Here is an 18,002-nt window from a genome sequence, read left to right on the forward strand (position 1 = left end):
ATGAATATATTCATTGATTCATTTAAATGTCCTGTAATTTTGGTAGACTTAATTTCAAGCCTGTCTGGGGTGCTGAAATAAATAAATCATGCATTGTGTATGAGCCAATTAATGAGTACAAAGCAGACAAAACATATCTATGCTGCTAGAAGTCAGGATATCAGTTAATCATGTGACTGGAAGGGGACGCAGAATGAGTTTTATGGGGATGGTGCTATTCTGAATTTTTATTTGGGTGCTGGGTATACAAACCCGTTCAGCTTATGCTGTTATAGATATATGCATTTTACTGTACGGCTATTAAACTTGAATGCAGAATTTAAAAATATGTACGCGGAACAAAAAGAAAATGTAGAAAAGCCTGAACACAAGAATTACTATCTATGTTCATGAGAAATCTAGGTTACTAATGCTCTTAGTGCTAGATTCACATCACATGGTCTCACTTGCTTCGCTGACAGCCTCCCCAAAAAAGGCCTTCACAAGGCACTTAAATAGTGTTTATCAGAACTGTGAGACGCTGTAAGAGCAGCTCTTAAGACGGATACTGGTATTTCTCCTTTCATTTAAGTTTGACATTGTAATGTGTTACATATACATAAACGTGTGGGAATTGTTTGATATTATTTCATTATCACCTAATGGTAACAGCAGCTCTAATAATTACACAGGAATAGCAATCCAAAAAAAAAAAAAAAAAGGAATCTTAGGGTGATTGTCATTATTCAGATTATTCTGTCAAGGTGAGAAAAAGGACAATAAAGACATGCTCGGGAAAGGATTTTGCCGTTTGTTTTCAGTCTCGATCATCTAGTTTTCTTTAACAGTAATTTCAAAAAGAACAAAGCATGGAAGACTGTAGGTTATCTTACATCCATTAATAGGATCTGTGAATATAAATGGATGGAAGAGTGACATTGCAGTCAGCACAGAGTCTTTTTTCTTACTGAACTGAGAATATTCCTTCTCTGGTTCTATCTCCCAGTTCAAGGAGACGCATGATCCTTTCATACGCCCAGTAGAAGGGGATATCCCACCCTCTACCCTGGTTCTAACTTTCCCAAGGATTTAACGTTTCAGCTCATTGCTTTTATCTGTGCAGCAGTCGACGGCAGACGAAGAAAAAACTTTCGAGTTTGTTCACATTATAGTTTGAAGATATCTACTACCTAGTTCTGATATTCACACCATGCCTTACCCTAAGGAGCCAAGATCTTTCACAAGGCAGACACAAGAGTGATAGTCTATTTTTAAGGCCCATATAATAAAAAAAAAAAACTGCACATAATCTGTGTGCATATCAATATTGGTTATCTTTACACACTGTTTACATAGCCAGGAAGAAAGATGCTTTTATATCCTCTTACAGACCAAAGTTCTTTTGAATCCCCCTGGTCGCTGTCATCACTGCCACCCAAGGCATCCAGCAGACTACTTTATATTTCTCAGGAAATGTTTGTTTTTAAGAAACATAATACATCTCTCCATTTTATTGAGTTGTCTTCTATAGCTAGATGGAAGTATCATCGAAGCCAGAGATGGGAAGTGCCTAAAGATCAGTATGTTTGTAGAACCAGAGACTAAGCAAACCAACAAGAAGTTTCACAGTCTCTCGCTTTTTCTTGTCTTGGTTGCCTGATCCATTTCCACCCACCTCTGCGGGTCCTGGCTTTACCCTTTTACTTTAATAAAGGATCATGTTTGCCTAACGGTTCCCAAGTTCACATATGTTTATGTTGAACTACTTGGAAAGGTACTTTTTCAACATCCTCCTAGTTTTCCTGGCAAATACCTGCGGTTGAGACTAATTCAACTGGATTTGGTGGAATGTCTGCCTGTGTCCCAGAACAGAAGCAACCTATATAAGCTAACTGCTGGTATTTCACACTGACAATAGAGTGATGCATAGTAACTAGAGAATACACACAGCATGAGTTAGGTAGCCACTCAGCGGATGTTGGACATTCACTGCAGACTTGAAACAGATTAGAGGGTTGATGACTACACGATATTCATTCCTGTGTTCATTCCCTTTTTCACACAAACTTTCAAACAATAGGAATAAGTAGGTAACATTGGTAATGATAATTTAGTAAACAGACTGTCCATGAACACATTTTAAAGGAAAAGAGTAGGAGGACCAATTTTGAGTAGAAGAAAGGAAGATAAAACCTTCTTGGCCGGGCGTGGTGGCTCACGCCTGTAATCCTAGCACTTTGGGAGGCTGAGGTGGGTGGATCACGAGGTCAGGAGATGGAGACCATCCTGGCTAACACGGTGAAACCCCGTCTCTACTAAAAATACAAAAAATTAGCTCGGCGTGGTGGTGGGCACCTGTAATCCCAGCTACTCGGGAGGCTGAGGCAGGAGAATGGCATGAACCCAGGAGGCAGAGCTTGCAGTGAGCCGAGATCGCGCCACTGCACTCCAGCCTGGGCGACAGAGCAGAGCGAGACTCCGTCTCAAAAAAAAAAAAAAAAAAAACCTCTTGTGTAGCATTTCCCGAAGTCACTTAGGTCTGACAGCATTTTAAGATGGTTCTTATATGTAATGTGATCATTGGAGCTGACTCAAGTACTTGTGTTCATCTATAATTGACTGATTGCTTTCTATTCTGGGTTTTCTGCCATTATTTTATGTGATAACAAAGGAATGATATCTTTAGAATGTCTTATGAATTGTTGATAGGACTCCTATAGTCAATGTTTTGGTTAAACTAATTAAAATATGTTTCTTTAATATGTTAAATTATCTGAGAAATACAATAATCATGTACATTGTAAAGCACTGCCTAACATACAATATAAATCTTTCTTATAAGCTATTAGCTAATCATTTTCAGAAACGTGTTTAACCTCTATATATCTATTTCCCCATCTGCAAATTGAGAAAAATAATAGTATTAACATCATGCATTAAAAATCAAATGATTTTAAATTAGTACTTAAAAGTGTACTGAGAAAAGAATGAGTTCTGAATTAATGTTAGCTATCACTATAGTAAAAAGAATTTTTAACATATTTGGAAAAAGTAAAAGAGGTTCTCACATGATAAAGAAGTGGGTTTTATTCTTGGAATGCAGCACGTGTGCAAAATAAGAAAATCAATCAATATATTCCATCATATCAACAAGGTAAAGGAGAAAACTTTATGATCATATAAGCTGATATGCAAAAAGCATTTAACAAAATCTAACACTCATTCATGATAAGGCTCTCAGCAGATCAGAAACAGAGGAGAACTTCCTCAACTTGATAAAGAAGGACCAACTATAAAAAAAATCTCCGGCTCTCAATTTAAAAATGGGCAAAAGACTTGAATAGACATTTCTCAAAAGAAGGCATACAAATGGCCAACAGGCATATTAAAAAATGTTTATTCATCAGATACAGTGACAAAAGCAAGATTCACTTTTTGGAAACCATCATTCTCAGTAAACTATCGCAAGAACAAAAAACCAAACACCGCATATTCTCACTCATAGGTGGGAACTGAACAATGAGATCACATGGACACAGGAAGGGGAATATCATACTCTGGGGACTGTGGTGGGGAGGGGGGAGGGGGGAGGGATAGCATTGGGAGATATACCTAATGCTAGATGACGAGTTAGTGGGTGCAGCGCACCAGCATGGCACATGTATACATATGTAACTAACCTGCACAATGTGCACATGTACCCTAAAACTTAAAGTATAATAAAAAAAAAAAAAAAGATTCACTTTTTAAAAATTGAAAAGTTAGGCTTTATCAAAATTAAAAACTTCTGCTCTGTGAAAGACAGTGTTAAGAAAATCAAAAGAGAAGCCATAAACCAGGAGAAAATATTTACAAACAAGTATTTGGTAAAGAATTTGAATCTGAAATATATAAAGAAATCTTAAAAATCAAAGAACTTAAAACAGAAGTACCATTCAACCCAGCAATCCCATTAATGCTTATATATCCAAAGGAAAATAAATCATTCTACAAAAAAGACACATGCACTTGTTATGTTCATTGCAGCACTATTCACAACAGCAAAGACATGGAATCAATCTAAGTGCCCATCATTGGTGGACTAGATAAAGAAAATGTGGTACATATGCACCATAGAATACTATGCAGCCATAAAAAAGAACAAAGTCACGTCTTTTGTAGTAAAATGGATGTAGCTGGAGGCCATCATCCTAAGCATGTTAACAAAGAATACTACACAGCCATAAAAAAGAACAAAGTCATGTCTTTTGTAGTAAAATGGGTGTAGCTGGAGACCATCATCCTAAGCATGTTAACACAGAAACAAAAATAACAAACACCACAGGTTCTAACTTACAAGTGGGAGCAAAATATTGGGCACACATGGGCACAAATATGGGAACAGTAGACATTAGGGACTCTGAAAGAGGGGAGGGAGAGAAGGGGAGAAGGACTGAAAAACTACTTACTAGGTACTATATTCATTACCTGGGTGATGAGATCAGTCAGACCCCAAACCTCAGCATCATGCAATATACCTATATAACAAACATGTATACATACCCCTGAATCTAAAATAACAGCTGAAATTTTATTTTTAAAATATCTTACAACTCAAAAACAAACAGACATCCTAACTTAAAAAAGGACAACAGGTCTGAACATACCTCAACAAAGATGATATGCAAATGACAAATACGTATAAAACAATTATCAACACCATTTGTTATTAGGACACTCAAAATAAAAACAAAAATAGCTACCACTACACAGCTATTATTAAAATGGCTAAAATCCAATCACTTGACAATACAAATTGCAGGTGAATATTTAAAGCAATAGGAACTATTCATATCATTTCCAATGACAGGTACCAGGGCTCCTTGGAGAAATAGTTAATTCTAAAATTGGGGCAATAAATGTAATGACGAGCCTGGAGTATCTTGTAGTTGCTGCAGCATCTCGAAGTGCAAGAAAGTAAGGAAGTGCTAAAAAATATATTTTAAAAAAATGTTGGGGGTATGCCTAAGAGACATAGGGGCTAACTGAGAATTTCAATGGCCCCATTTACCCAGGGGGTGAAAATGAGCAAGGAAATAAAGCTATATTGAATTATAACCCTAAGTATCAAAATAAAAAAAAAAAAACTTGAGTCCATTATAATGAATGAAAGAAAGAAAGGGAGAGAGGTGGGGGAGGAAGGTCAGGGAGGTAGGGAGGTGTGGAGGGAGGGAGGGAGGAGGAAAAGGAAGGAAGGAAGGAAGGAAGGAAGGGGAAGGAAGGAAAGAAAGAAGGAAAGGGAAGGAAGGGAGGGAAAGAAGGAAATCGGCCATGTGAAAGAAATTCACATGAATTATATAGATAATTATGGGGGTTGAGGAGCATAACTTCCTATTCTTTAGGTATGTGCTGCACATAGTGACTTTCTTCTAAAGGGTACAGTATGAAAAAGAGGGGAGGAGTAACTTTACAGAGAGAAACCTGACAAACAATATCTCAGCCACTTAATCAAGGTCAACATCAACCATGATAAATCCTATTGATAGTATGTACCCTTGTGATATGATGAAAATGGCACGTTTACCTCTGTGGTCTTCCTCCCCAAACATGTGACCCCAGTCAAATTATGAGAAAAATATCAGACAAGTCTCAATTGAGGGACATTTTACAAAAATACATGACCCATGTTCATCTGTCAAGGTCATCAAAAACAAGGAAAGTCTGAAAAATTCATAGAGAAGAGGAACAGAAAAAAAGATATTAAATATAAACAAAGAAACTCTGAATAAACTGTAGAGTTTAGTTAAAATGTTGTGTCAACATTGGTTCATTAATTGCGGCATATATATCATACTAATGAAATACGTTAACAAGAATAGAAAGTTGGTGTGAGGTATATAGAAACTATCTTTACAATTTTACTTTTTTATAAATCTAAAACTATACTAAAATTTAAAAGTTGATTTAAAAAATAAAAGAGGTTACAGGCACTGAAGCACAAAATTTCCTAATTAAAAAAAAAATCATAGCTGGAAAGAGATTTTTGCTTTTTATCTTATCTATAGATAAGACACTAAGCCCAGCCTGATACAGGGACACAGTAGTTATAGAAAGGAGAGCACTAGTACCTGATTTAACATGTGTCTGATTGGTTTTGGATCTTAATTATAGTAACTCTTAATTCAGTAAACTTCACCACACCAAGGGCATTCATTTGCTAGGGCTGCTGATATGGTTTGGCTCTGAATCCCCACCCAAATCTCACCAGGAATTGTAATCTTCATGTGTCGAGGGAGGGACCTGGTGGGAGGTGATTGGATCATGGAGACGGTTTTCCCCATGCTGTTCTCATGATAATGAGAGTTCTCACACGAGCTGATGGTTTGAAAAGTGGAGGTTCCCTCTTTGCAGCACTTCATTCTTTCTCATCTGCTGCCATGTAAGATGTGCCTTGCTTCCCCTTTGCCTTCCGCCATAATTGTAAGTTTCTTGAGGCCTCCCCACCATGCTGAACTGTGGGTCAATTAAAACTCTTTTTTTAATAAATTACCCAGTCTCAGGTGTTATTCTTTATAGCAGTGTGAAAACACACTAATACAGCTGCCATAATAAAATTCCCACAGACCGGGTGGCTTAAACAGCAGAAATTTATTTTCTCACAGTTCTGAAAGCTGGAAGTCCAAGGTCAAGATGCTGGCAGACTTAATTTCTTCTGAGCCTTCTCTCTCTGGCTTGCAGATGGCTTCCCTCTTGCTGCCTTCTCATGTGCTTGTCTATCTGTGCACTTGTGCCCCTGATGTCTCTTTGTGTGTCCAGATTTCCTCTTCATGTAAGGACACCATTCAGACAGCATTAGGACCCACCACATGACGCCATTTAACCTTCATTACCTCCTTAAAAGCCCCATCTCCAAATGCAATCATAGTCTGAGATACTAAGAGTTATGGATTCAACATATGAATTTGTGGGGAACACAATTCTGATCCCAACACAAACCCACTGTATTTACATTTTTTACTGTAAAAAAGTGTTAATAATACTTGACTGATATTATAATCTTTATATAATATATAATGTACAACAATCATGCTTGACATATATAATGCCCCCTTCTAAAAATCTACACAGTGTTTTACATGTACCCAGCCTAGAGCAGAAACTAAGTAAACTGTATCTGCTGTGGCTTCATTCTCTATCAATTAAGCTAAACTGAAATTCTGTTTCTAGAACTCCCTTCTCTATATTGCCCTAGTTACTTCTGGCATGAGACGTTGAAAGCGGAAGTGAAGAAGGCAGACAGGAAGTGAGAGCAAGACATCAGGCACTGGGCTCTTGTGTGATTCAGCAGATCTGCAAGCTCACCATGTTGGCATGCAGCAACATCCAGGCTCACAGCTCCTCCGGCTTCTTAGGATTTGCACCTTCAGGTTCGCCGAGTCCTAGGCCAGATAAATGTGACTCTCTGTGACAAAGGGCACCAGTTCTCCTGCAGACTACTCAAGGCATGGGAATTTGAAGTATGAGAGACAGATATAGATAGGCTCCACTTTGTCCCCATGGGTTCTAGTTGGTCCTCTGGGTTTCCAGTATATTCCTGGTCTTTCCCACCTCATGTCCAGCTTTTTTCCCATCACCAGAAGCAGAAGCAACAACTTTGCACAGATTTCTCTCTCTGCTTCATGACATATAAGGTCTAATCCCTATTAGACCTTATATGTCAGACTGTTACTGGTTCTGCCTTTCTGATGGGGAGCCCCTATTCTCATCTGTGATAAGATCATGAGTAAACTACTTTATGATCATATGACTTACTTTTCTCATTTGTAAAATAAGAATAATAAAATTCACCTCCTAAGGTTGTTGGTAGATTGAATGTCTCTGTAGAATGCTTAGGATAGCATTTTGCACATTTATTAAATATTAATCCCTATGTAATATTAAATTAATTAGTCATTATGTTAACCTTAAGCTGATAACATCACTTTGGATTTCAGAAGGAATAATGTATAGACATTTCAAGACTTGCTTCAAAAAGTGTTAACTTTACTTTGTGAACATCCTCCCACTACTGCTCCATCGCCAATGTATTTCCTGAACTCAAACCACTCTTGTTACTTGCCAAGATTCATAATTGATAGACAATGATGAGATCTGTAAAGTCTGACATGGTTATAAAGAGAAGACTCCTTGAGTCATGCTCCCTGACAAAAGGAAAATGAATGAAATCAGCTGCAACAGTAGCACAAATATGATTAGAATTACTATAAATTCTTTGAGCACAGACACAAGGGATGAAAACTGAGTCCCTTAGGATGGGGATGTATATGAGATTATGTGTTCCATGTGATCTCAGGTGATACATAGCTATATATTTTCACCTGCAGCCTCATGTTGCAAATATCTGTTGTCTTTTGTCATGATGTCTAATAACATATCAAATGCATATATACAAATATATATATACATGTGAAATTACTGGTGGGGAGAATAGAAAAAATGCCATTAAATTCATAAATCTATGATTGTTAATTAGCCAAAGAATAAGTGCATTTGGGTCTAAAAATCAAATGGCAAACTTCAAAGTCCAGTGAATCCAGAAAGTATAATTATTAAGCCCATGACACATGAATGTCAAAGTTAAAGAAATAATAACACATGGACACAAGGAGACTCGAGGAAATCCCCACTGCCCATGAGAGGCAAAGTTCTGAGGAAGCGAGGCATACACCAGAAATATATTGACAAAGGTGTCCCACATTCATTTTCAGGCAAGTCTTCAGAATTTCACAAATATGTGTTTCGGAGCTGCCCTGACATGCAGTTAATTCATTTCTCTGACCAGCAAATGCGGACAAAGGCTGAACTCTGTGAGGTTTACTCCCCAGCCCCTTTTAATATATGCTTTCCTGGAGTGGTTATGTAATAACAATTTATACTATGGGTGTTCATTCTAATTTACAGAACTCTAGACACACATGTGGCTTGAATAAACAGGAAGATTTGCCTTTTTATCTTCTGGAATCAACGAATATGTTGAATCCTGAAATATTAATTCCCATCTGAGGGCAAAAAGAGGCAAGAAAGAAAACAGGATCATGGGGTTGTCTGGGTAGACTCCTACCTGGTTTCCTCAATCCTCTACCTGTAATACAAAGTTTTTCCTGAGTGTTTTGATTTTTCTTATGATAAGTGCAGATTGACTGATTTGAAAACACTTTTCAATATTTCAAGTACCAGAACGTTACTTGAATAGAAAGTGGTTGATGTCTTATTTTCTTCAGAAGGGCTCAGGGAAGGCTTGGTTGAAATGCTGACCATAAAATATATCTCTGAGAACAGAAGAGTAGGGTGCAGTTTTTAGAGAGGAAAACCAATGTATTTAGAAATAGCAAGAGCCAAGATATGAGTGAGTAGAAAATGTATTTCTAAAGAACATAAAGAGACAATGTTAGGATAATCAAATCGAGTTTAAGATAATTCCAATTAGCAAGCAAAGAGATATAACAGGAAAAAATTAAAAGGGAAATAAAACTTCAGCATTAGCTACTACTGTGAATAGGCCTGGGAGCTATTGGTTAATGGGTATATAGATAAATTGGCTTAAAGACACTAGTTTAAAGACACAGATCAAGATACATCATCAGTGTTGCCTCTTCACTTAGACATTGTTAGTGCTGAGCCAATTCTTTAATTTTAATAATCTGAAACACCAATTCAAATTATCAGATGCCTATGACTAAGAGATATAGGTTTCTAAATCAAATTGAGGCAACAAATCACAGTCCACCAGGAATGACACATTGTTTACCTATGGCGGTGGGGTAAGAGGAAGAGATTGTTAAATTTTGTTCCAGTAGGTTCAAATTTCAGGCCTTTTTGTAATTCCTTCAAATATACTTTATGTAATATTCTATTATAGATAACAAAAAGTGATACCAATATTATCCCTTGTGAAATCAAGTGATGTTTTTCATCACGTTTTCTTGTGATTTATGTCATTCTGAGGAATTTTTATTGGATAGTGACTGAGAATTCATCTTCTAGAAATAATTCAAAGATTTTCTGCTTCCTACTTGAAATTCCTAAGTCCATAGACCAATTGTAAAAGAAGAGTGCACTGGAAACACCCAGCTTATGTTGATAATGGGACCCCAGACAGGGTGAATCTGAGACAGCTCAGACAGCCCTATAGTGAATAGTTCTATAATTTTAACTGTTTTCAAAATGACTGAAAGCAATGTTTCTATAAGACTACAATAAACTTTCCTATGCTATTCTACATTTGTTAGCATAGCTTTACATATATATTTTATACATATAATATATAAGGTTGAGGGTTGGACCACATATTTTTAAATTAAAGAGATCAGGGATGTGGAATTATCAACCTAAGGTCCCAAAAACACTTGGCAGCCCATACAGGGCAATAAAATTGGTTAATTGTATTTTTCTGTTATAAGTTAATTCCTTAATAAAATGTAATATTATAATTTAGGGAGTACAAATGAGCAAATGTTAAAACAAAATCCGATGAAGGAGCTCTCCCATCACAAAAGTTACTCAAATAAACCTTGTTCATATTGTCATCATTGTTTGCAAAGCTTGTTCTCAGCCATAATGTAGAAATAACTCAATGCCTCTTGGAAGACTAATGCATTTTAGGCACCCCTAACAATTAACTGTAACCAATTTCCCCGTTTGGATAATCTGGTAATTTCTAAACCATAGACCATTTAGGGAGACCTTTGAATAGCACAAAAATTCACATATTAGAAGCCATTGCTTCACTTTCATTATAAAGTTAAAAAAAAAAAGATTCACTGATTGCATCAACTGCCTACATATCTCTAACAGAAGTTTAGCTTCTTTAAGCAGAAGAGAAACTACAGACTCCTCACCCCATTGTAGAGTTTTGGAACCACAGCTGCCTTAGTCATTCATATCAGGTAGAACAGCTAGATTTCTTTTGAAAGTGTTTATTTCAATCCTCATGATTTCCCACCCATGTTTTCCTAAAGAATTTCAATTTTGTTCATCACGCTGAATGAAACAAGAAAAAATATAATCAAATCCATCAAGATATGCTTTTCCCGTTTCCCACTTTGCATCTCTCCTTTAAAAATAGAGATGTGCTGCCAAATTCTTTTAAAATCTAGCCGAGAGGGAGAAAGAAAGACACAACCTATAAATTATAAAAAAGAAATGTGTTAGGTTGAAGACAGTTTGTCAGTATGTACATCCTTTGATCTTTTAAACCTATGTGACACAAATTGTTCCTTTAATAATAAAAAATATGAAAATGAGCCTCTTTAATTATTAGTTCAGAAATATTCTTTATTTTGGAGGATAAAATATGTACTGGGCAATGACAAGAATCACAAGCTAATCCATGTAAGCTGTAGTCATCATAATTTACAATTCACTTTTTAGAAAGTGCAAATTTTACTATTTAGCTGCTTGCTAAATTAACATGTGGCCTTTCATAAAACCAAAAAGGTATTCTCATTAGATATGTGTCTCTAGAGCTTTTGTGGAGTAAAATTCTGTAATCCTGCAGGATCCTTTTGAAAAAATAGTTACTGGGGTCATATAAATGAATATGAATTTCCAAAAGAGCATACAATATGTCTAAATCTCCCAAAGAGTATATTAGATGAATTTATCAAATTATGATATACAGTTATACTTTAGAGACTGAAATAGGAAAAGCAGTTTCACTTTCTTTAATTTGGTGTTTATCAAATACATTTATACTTTTTTTTGCACTAAACCAGTTTTGAATACAGATCAGAAAATGTTGCCACCGATCTATTCTGATATAAGAAACAGTAGAAATATACACAAATAAAAATACAGAGTATTATGGAGATTCCTGTCTCCATTCTTAACTTCTGCCTTCTGCCTGAACACCTTCTGCTATAAGGTGTGGCTGGGCAAGTTGGGACACCACATAACGACAGGAGGTAGAGGAAGAGTGAGACAGTAGATAAATACTTGTTGGGGGAGTAAGGCGATGGATGAGGTAGCAAATGGAGATAAGCTACTGCAAGGATAAGTGGTGAGCTAATTTATAACTATATTAAAAATAAAGAGACACATTCCTCACTGTTAAAGAAAGGGGAAAAAACCAAAATGAAGCCTGAGTTGTCATTTTAGAATGCAGTTATAGAGCTGAACTTGTAGTTTTCAATAGAGAGATACATAGCGTGTTAGTTTCCCTGGGCTGCCACGACAAATTACCAAAAATGCTGCTTACAACAACAGGAGTTTATTCTCTCAGAAGTCTGGAGTCCAAAATCGAGATGTCAGATCCAACACCAGTTTCCTCCGAAGGATCCTTCTAGGCCCCTTCCAGCTATGTGTGGCTCCTGGTTCTTCTTGGCTGTGGCAGCAAAACTCCAATCTCTGCCTCTGTCCTCAAACAACCTTCTTCCCTGTGTGAGTCTGTATCTTTCCACAGCCTTTTTAGATCGACACCGATCATTGGACTTAGGGCCCAGTCAACTCCAGTATGACCTCAATTTAACTAATGACATCTGCTAAAACGCTGTTTCTAAATAAGGTCATACTCTAAGGTTCTGAATGGATATCAAGTTTTGGGGAATGCTATCCAACCCAGTACAGGTAGATGTGTGTGTGTGTGAGTGTGTGTGTGTGTGTGTGTGTGTACATTCTCCCAAATGTTCCTTAGTTCTGCCCTGTCCACTGAAAAGGCTTGGGAATACTGAGATCCTAATAACAATGAACACAACTAATGCCCAGACTTTCATATGTAAATACAATTCTCCTTTAAACGGAACCAGATTTTTGTGTGTGTGTAAATGGCTAATTCTAGGGCTGGGCTAGAAGAAGTACAAAATGAGCCTCAAACAGTGTGTTGGGCCAAAAGGTGAGAATGTACTCAAAGAATGATGGAGGCATGTCAGTAGGACACAAAACTCAGCCCCAAGGACACATCGTGACCAAGTGTCAGATAATCTGAGCATCAGGATAAATAACTCAACCTGTTATAATTCATTAAATAAAACAGAAATCGAAAAGTCAAAGCTAATGTAAATAAATACACAAGCAAATTAATGTGAAGAGAAAATTTTCCTTGCAGAAGAATGCTAACCAATGACTGTAGATAGAATGATGGAATTAAGAAAATCACCACTTGGCAGCTCTCATAGTAATCATTAATTCAGCCAAGAAACTTCAATGGATGTTAAAATTTTGGGTTAATAGTTTCATGAGGAATAAGATACTTACATAGTCTCTAAGTATCTGTTCATAAAGTGTTAAGTGCAAAAAGAAAAAAAGCTATGATGGAGATGCAGGGCAAACACTTCCTTCATGAAGTGATCAAAATTATTGTCACCAATTATGGAATAAATCAAAATCATGTACCACCTGATACAAATTAGTAAGGCATTATCTGTGATAGTCTTGTCAAAAATGCATATTCTGTATCTAATCCTAAGGAAACATCAGACAAATCTTAAGAAATTCTATAAAACAATTGTTCCATGGTCAGGTGTGAAAGTCATAAGTGAAGAAGACTGCAGAGCCCTTCCAGATTGAATAAGTCTTACATTAGTGTGGTTCTAGATATGATACTTTTACTAAAACCCACGATATTGGGACAGCTGCGGATTATCTGATGAGGTCTGTGTATTTGATATCAATGGTGTGTCAAGATTAATTTCCTGATTTTGATGATTGTATTTTGTTGGCTTAGAAGAACATTCATACAGGAAGACTTACTTAGGAGATGGGTCAAAATGTCAACAATTTACTCTCAAATGGTTCAGAAACAATACATTTGTACAACATTTGCAATTTTTCTCTAAGATTAAATTTATTCTAAATCAAAGATAATAAAATAGCACAAGAGAAATAGTATGTGTTTTCTATGAGCATTCCTCCAAAAGAGGAAAACATAGCCATATTTTACACAAGGAGAAAGACTGAAATTATTTAATAATTTTCACATTAAATTAAGAAGTCGTTGTTCAAGGAGAGTTGCCCATCATATACTGACTTCTATAACCTCCTCAGTGAAACCACTTTGGAAAAGACTGAGATTTGCCTTTTTCAACTATATATTTACCTAGTAATTTTTGACCTTCTTCTGATATTTCAATTAATATTTTTTGGTGGAGCAGGCATTCCTCTTTTGCATTTGCTACCAAGAAACCCAGAGTCCATTCAAGTTACTCTTGTTAGGCTTTAATATATTTAGCAGTAATTATCACATAGCTCTTCATTAATTTTATTGTTATTTGAATTTCTACGTGATGTATAGTTCTGACATTTTTAAAGTGCTCATATTCCTATATTGAAAATTATATAATACCTCTCTTAAACTTCCTATCCAATTCTCCTCTCAGTACTTCAATTTAATTTGCAAAGTAGGCTGACCTCAAGAGTTCTTCCACCTCGGAAAAACATTAACTATTATAAACATGCTGCAGAATCATAACGCTCTTATAAACAGAATTATCTAGAGATATAATCAAAGATCAGTAGAGCATGCTGGTTAAGCCCATGGGAGGTAGAACCAGGTGTCTGGCTTTATATTTCAGCTCAGCTACTTAATATCTGACTTTATATTATGTAGCATTTCCCCTAATTTTCTGATTAAAAATAAAGAATAGAAAAACTAATATCGGTACTAACATAATAGTATTGTTGTGTATATTAGAAGCATTTAACACAGCCTCTGCCATATAGTAAATTCTCAATACGTATTGATCATCATTACAGTAGCCCTGAACCTCAGAGAAAACTAAGAATACCCCAAGTGTCATGTTTTATGTATCTGTGCACACAGCAATGCAATAATTTCTACCAACTTAAGCACTACTCTCTTTCTCATCCCTTTATTTCAGCCTTCACTAATATGCTTTTGAGTAAAATAGGATTCATTCCAACATATGCATTTTGAAATATAAAGTTAGGTCTTGTCAAGCAATTTTTCATTAACCCATGTATTCGTATTATACAGGCAATTTATTGAATCATACTTGTAGAAGTAAGTCACAAAGGAATGGTTGTAAAGAAACTAAAGGCCAAGTAGGTAGCACGTTAAATATAATTATTGAATTCCTCCAAACATACTTTTGGGCAGGGATTATTGTATACACTATAGAGACAGAGAAAGTCAAGCTTAGATGGGTTATGCCACTTACGCAAGAAGTCAGATTTGGAGCCAAATAACCTGCAAATCTAAGTCAAAGTCAAAAAAAAAGTTCATTTTACTCAAACCCAGGTTTAGCAAACAATCAGGATTAAAATACACTTGACCCCAATACACAAAAACAATCCAAATATATATTTAAAATGTCTAGAACTTACTAAAGGTAGGGACATTTGCATTGAAAAACCAACTTCAGCAACGCTAGTTTGGGATCCACAGTTAAAATCAGACAAGCTCACAAGCTCATCAAGTCATGAAATTCACAGTAGAATAAAAAAGAACTGTGTCTCCAGCTTCCAAATAAGATATTTCTAAAATAATTTGGCTGCCATTTGGGCAAATATATATGTGCGTTTTGTCTTGACAGCCTGTCAACTGGAAGACAGTTCTCAAACATCACATTCATTTCAATTTAATATTGGTAAATTTCTCAATTAGAATTGTATTCTTCACTTTCTGCACAATGAAATCCCTCAGCCTTTGCTGGCCTTCCTCAGGGCATACAGGTGCACGTGCTGGCATTTCTGCCACAGCGAAGGAAGAAAAATGAAAGAAGGAAGGAGGGGAGGGAAGAGACAGGCTAAGGAAGAACAGTGGTAAGAGGAAGAAAAAAGCGATGGTAGCCGACCTTCTTCCAGATATTCACCTTCATGAGAAATGAAGGGAATAATTCACACTTCACAATGAAATAATGCAGCCGCCTCTGCTTCCTTTAACCAGAGAGGCTGTAGTCACACAGACCCCAGACATCCAATGCATAAAATCGATATATAAGGAAAGGTCCAAAGGTAAGGTGGGAAACAGATTAATAAAAATAATTTTAAAGCCATAAACAACAACCAATTGTGGAACACTTATTTACTTTTTGGCATACCTTTACATTGTACTTTGTCATGCAAGTCCCACACAATGAAAGCAACATAAAAATTATCCTTGCTTTGTAGCTAAGGAAAATGGCAAAAATTTAACCTCCCCAAACTTCATAGTCAACCTGATAATAAGGGATAGAACCAGGGTTCAAACTCCCACCGGAAACTTCAACACATCCTCTGTGGTTTTTGGAAGACATGTCGCAGGCTAAAGATATATAATACATATATATCTTTATTATATATATCTTTATTATATATATAATATAATATATAAATATATATAACATACATAACTATGAATTCTATATACAACATATATATGTTAGTGTGGATTATTGAAATGTCTACTCTATTAGCAAAAACATTTTAGATGAAGAAATATATACATGTGTATGTATGTATTTACAAGTGCATATAGGCACTTCATTACGTAGCTGATAATTTTTTTTTTGAGACAGAGTCTCGCACTGTCTCCCAGGCTGGAGTGCAGTGGCACGATCTCCGCTCACTGCAACCTCCACCTCCCAGGTTCAAGTGAACCCCCTGCCTCAGCCTCCCGAGTAGCTGGGATTACAGGCATATGCCACCACACCCAGCTAATTTTTGTATTTTTAGTAGGGACAAGATTTCACCATGTTGGCTGCTAGTAATATATTTTAAGTCCTTTTCTTATCTGAAAATGGACTTGATGTTTGCAGATATTTCTGCAGTTTTCTTTCTCAACATATTTATAAGACACATGACTTACATACATAGAAATGAGAGCCTCTGACACACAATCAATAGATATAGGCTTGGCATGAAGATGTAGAAATCATAATGAGGCAAAAATAACAGCTTCTCTGTTCAATGTTTATTAACAATTAAGATAAAGTGTGCTGTATGTTTTGTGGGCAGCAATCATTCATCAAAACCACCTTACTCTAATCTAGAGGAAAGGATGAATTAGAAAGTTCTCTGGCCTAAATGAAATGACCAAACAATACGAAAAAAAGCGAAATATATATATAGTGTTTCTCAGTTCCTGTTTGTAAGTCAGAAGCCAAACGAAGTGAAAAGATGGAGGTGTTTTTGCTTGCTTGTGTGTTTTTTATGTGTGTGTGGGGGTGGTGATGGTAGAAAGATAACTTTCTGAGAGAAAAACACAGACATTTTCCTACGAAAAGTGTCATTCCAGCCAGCCATAAAGAAACAATTTTGGGCCGGGTGCGGTGGTTCACAACTGTAATCCCAGCACTTTGGGAGGCTGAAGGGGGCAGATCACGAGGTCAGGAGTTCAAAAGCAGCCTGACCAACGTGGTAAAACCACGTCTCTACTTAAAATACAAAAATTAGCCGGGCATGGTGACATGTGCCTGTAATCCCAGCTACTTAGGAGGCTGAGGCAGGAGAATGGCATGAACCAGGGAGGTGGAGTTTGCAGTGAGCAGAGATGGTGCCATTGCACTCCAGCCTGGGAAACAAAATAAGACTCTGTCTCAAAAAAAAAAAAAAAAAAAAAGAAGTAGTAATTTTGACAAGAAGGAAAAAAAAATAGAGCTCCTTTCACAAGAGGTAGATAAAGTGGAGTCTTGGCAGAAGAAATATATGGATAACAAATCAAGACCTGAAATCACTTGTGATTTGCTGCCGAATGGGTGTATCTACCAAAGTCATATTGTAGGTAGGTAAGAAAAGAATCAAATGAAGCAGACCATGAAAAGTCCCCCTGGGTAAGTAGCTGAACATCTAATAAAATGTAAGGGATATTTTTTCCTCTGGGATAAACATATATCAGCTAAGAAATAACATGGTTAGAATCAAGCACACTATTTGGAAAATTACTGAGATCATCAATAATCAAGTGAGGGTCATTAAGATATGATTTTGGAGAGTGGTCGAAAGAAAGAAATGAGATGATGCATTAAGATTACACGGCAGTCAGTAGTGACTGGAATTAGGGATTAAATGAGCAGACTACTGGTGAGGCTTAATGAGTAAAAACAGATTCA

General features: G+C 36.4%; 1 protein-coding gene across 5 annotated transcripts in view; it reads right to left on the minus strand.

Annotated features, from left to right (window-relative positions):
- The window catches only part of CDH8 (cadherin 8), a 386,533-nt gene that overhangs the window by 228,617 nt on the left and 139,914 nt on the right, over positions 1-18,002 (minus strand). The gene's annotated exons all lie outside the window — the stretch shown is intronic.

Source organism: Pan troglodytes, chromosome 18, assembly GCF_028858775.2.
Source record: "Pan troglodytes isolate AG18354 chromosome 18, NHGRI_mPanTro3-v2.0_pri, whole genome shotgun sequence".
NCBI classification, from domain to species: Eukaryota; Metazoa; Chordata; class Mammalia; order Primates; family Hominidae; genus Pan; species Pan troglodytes.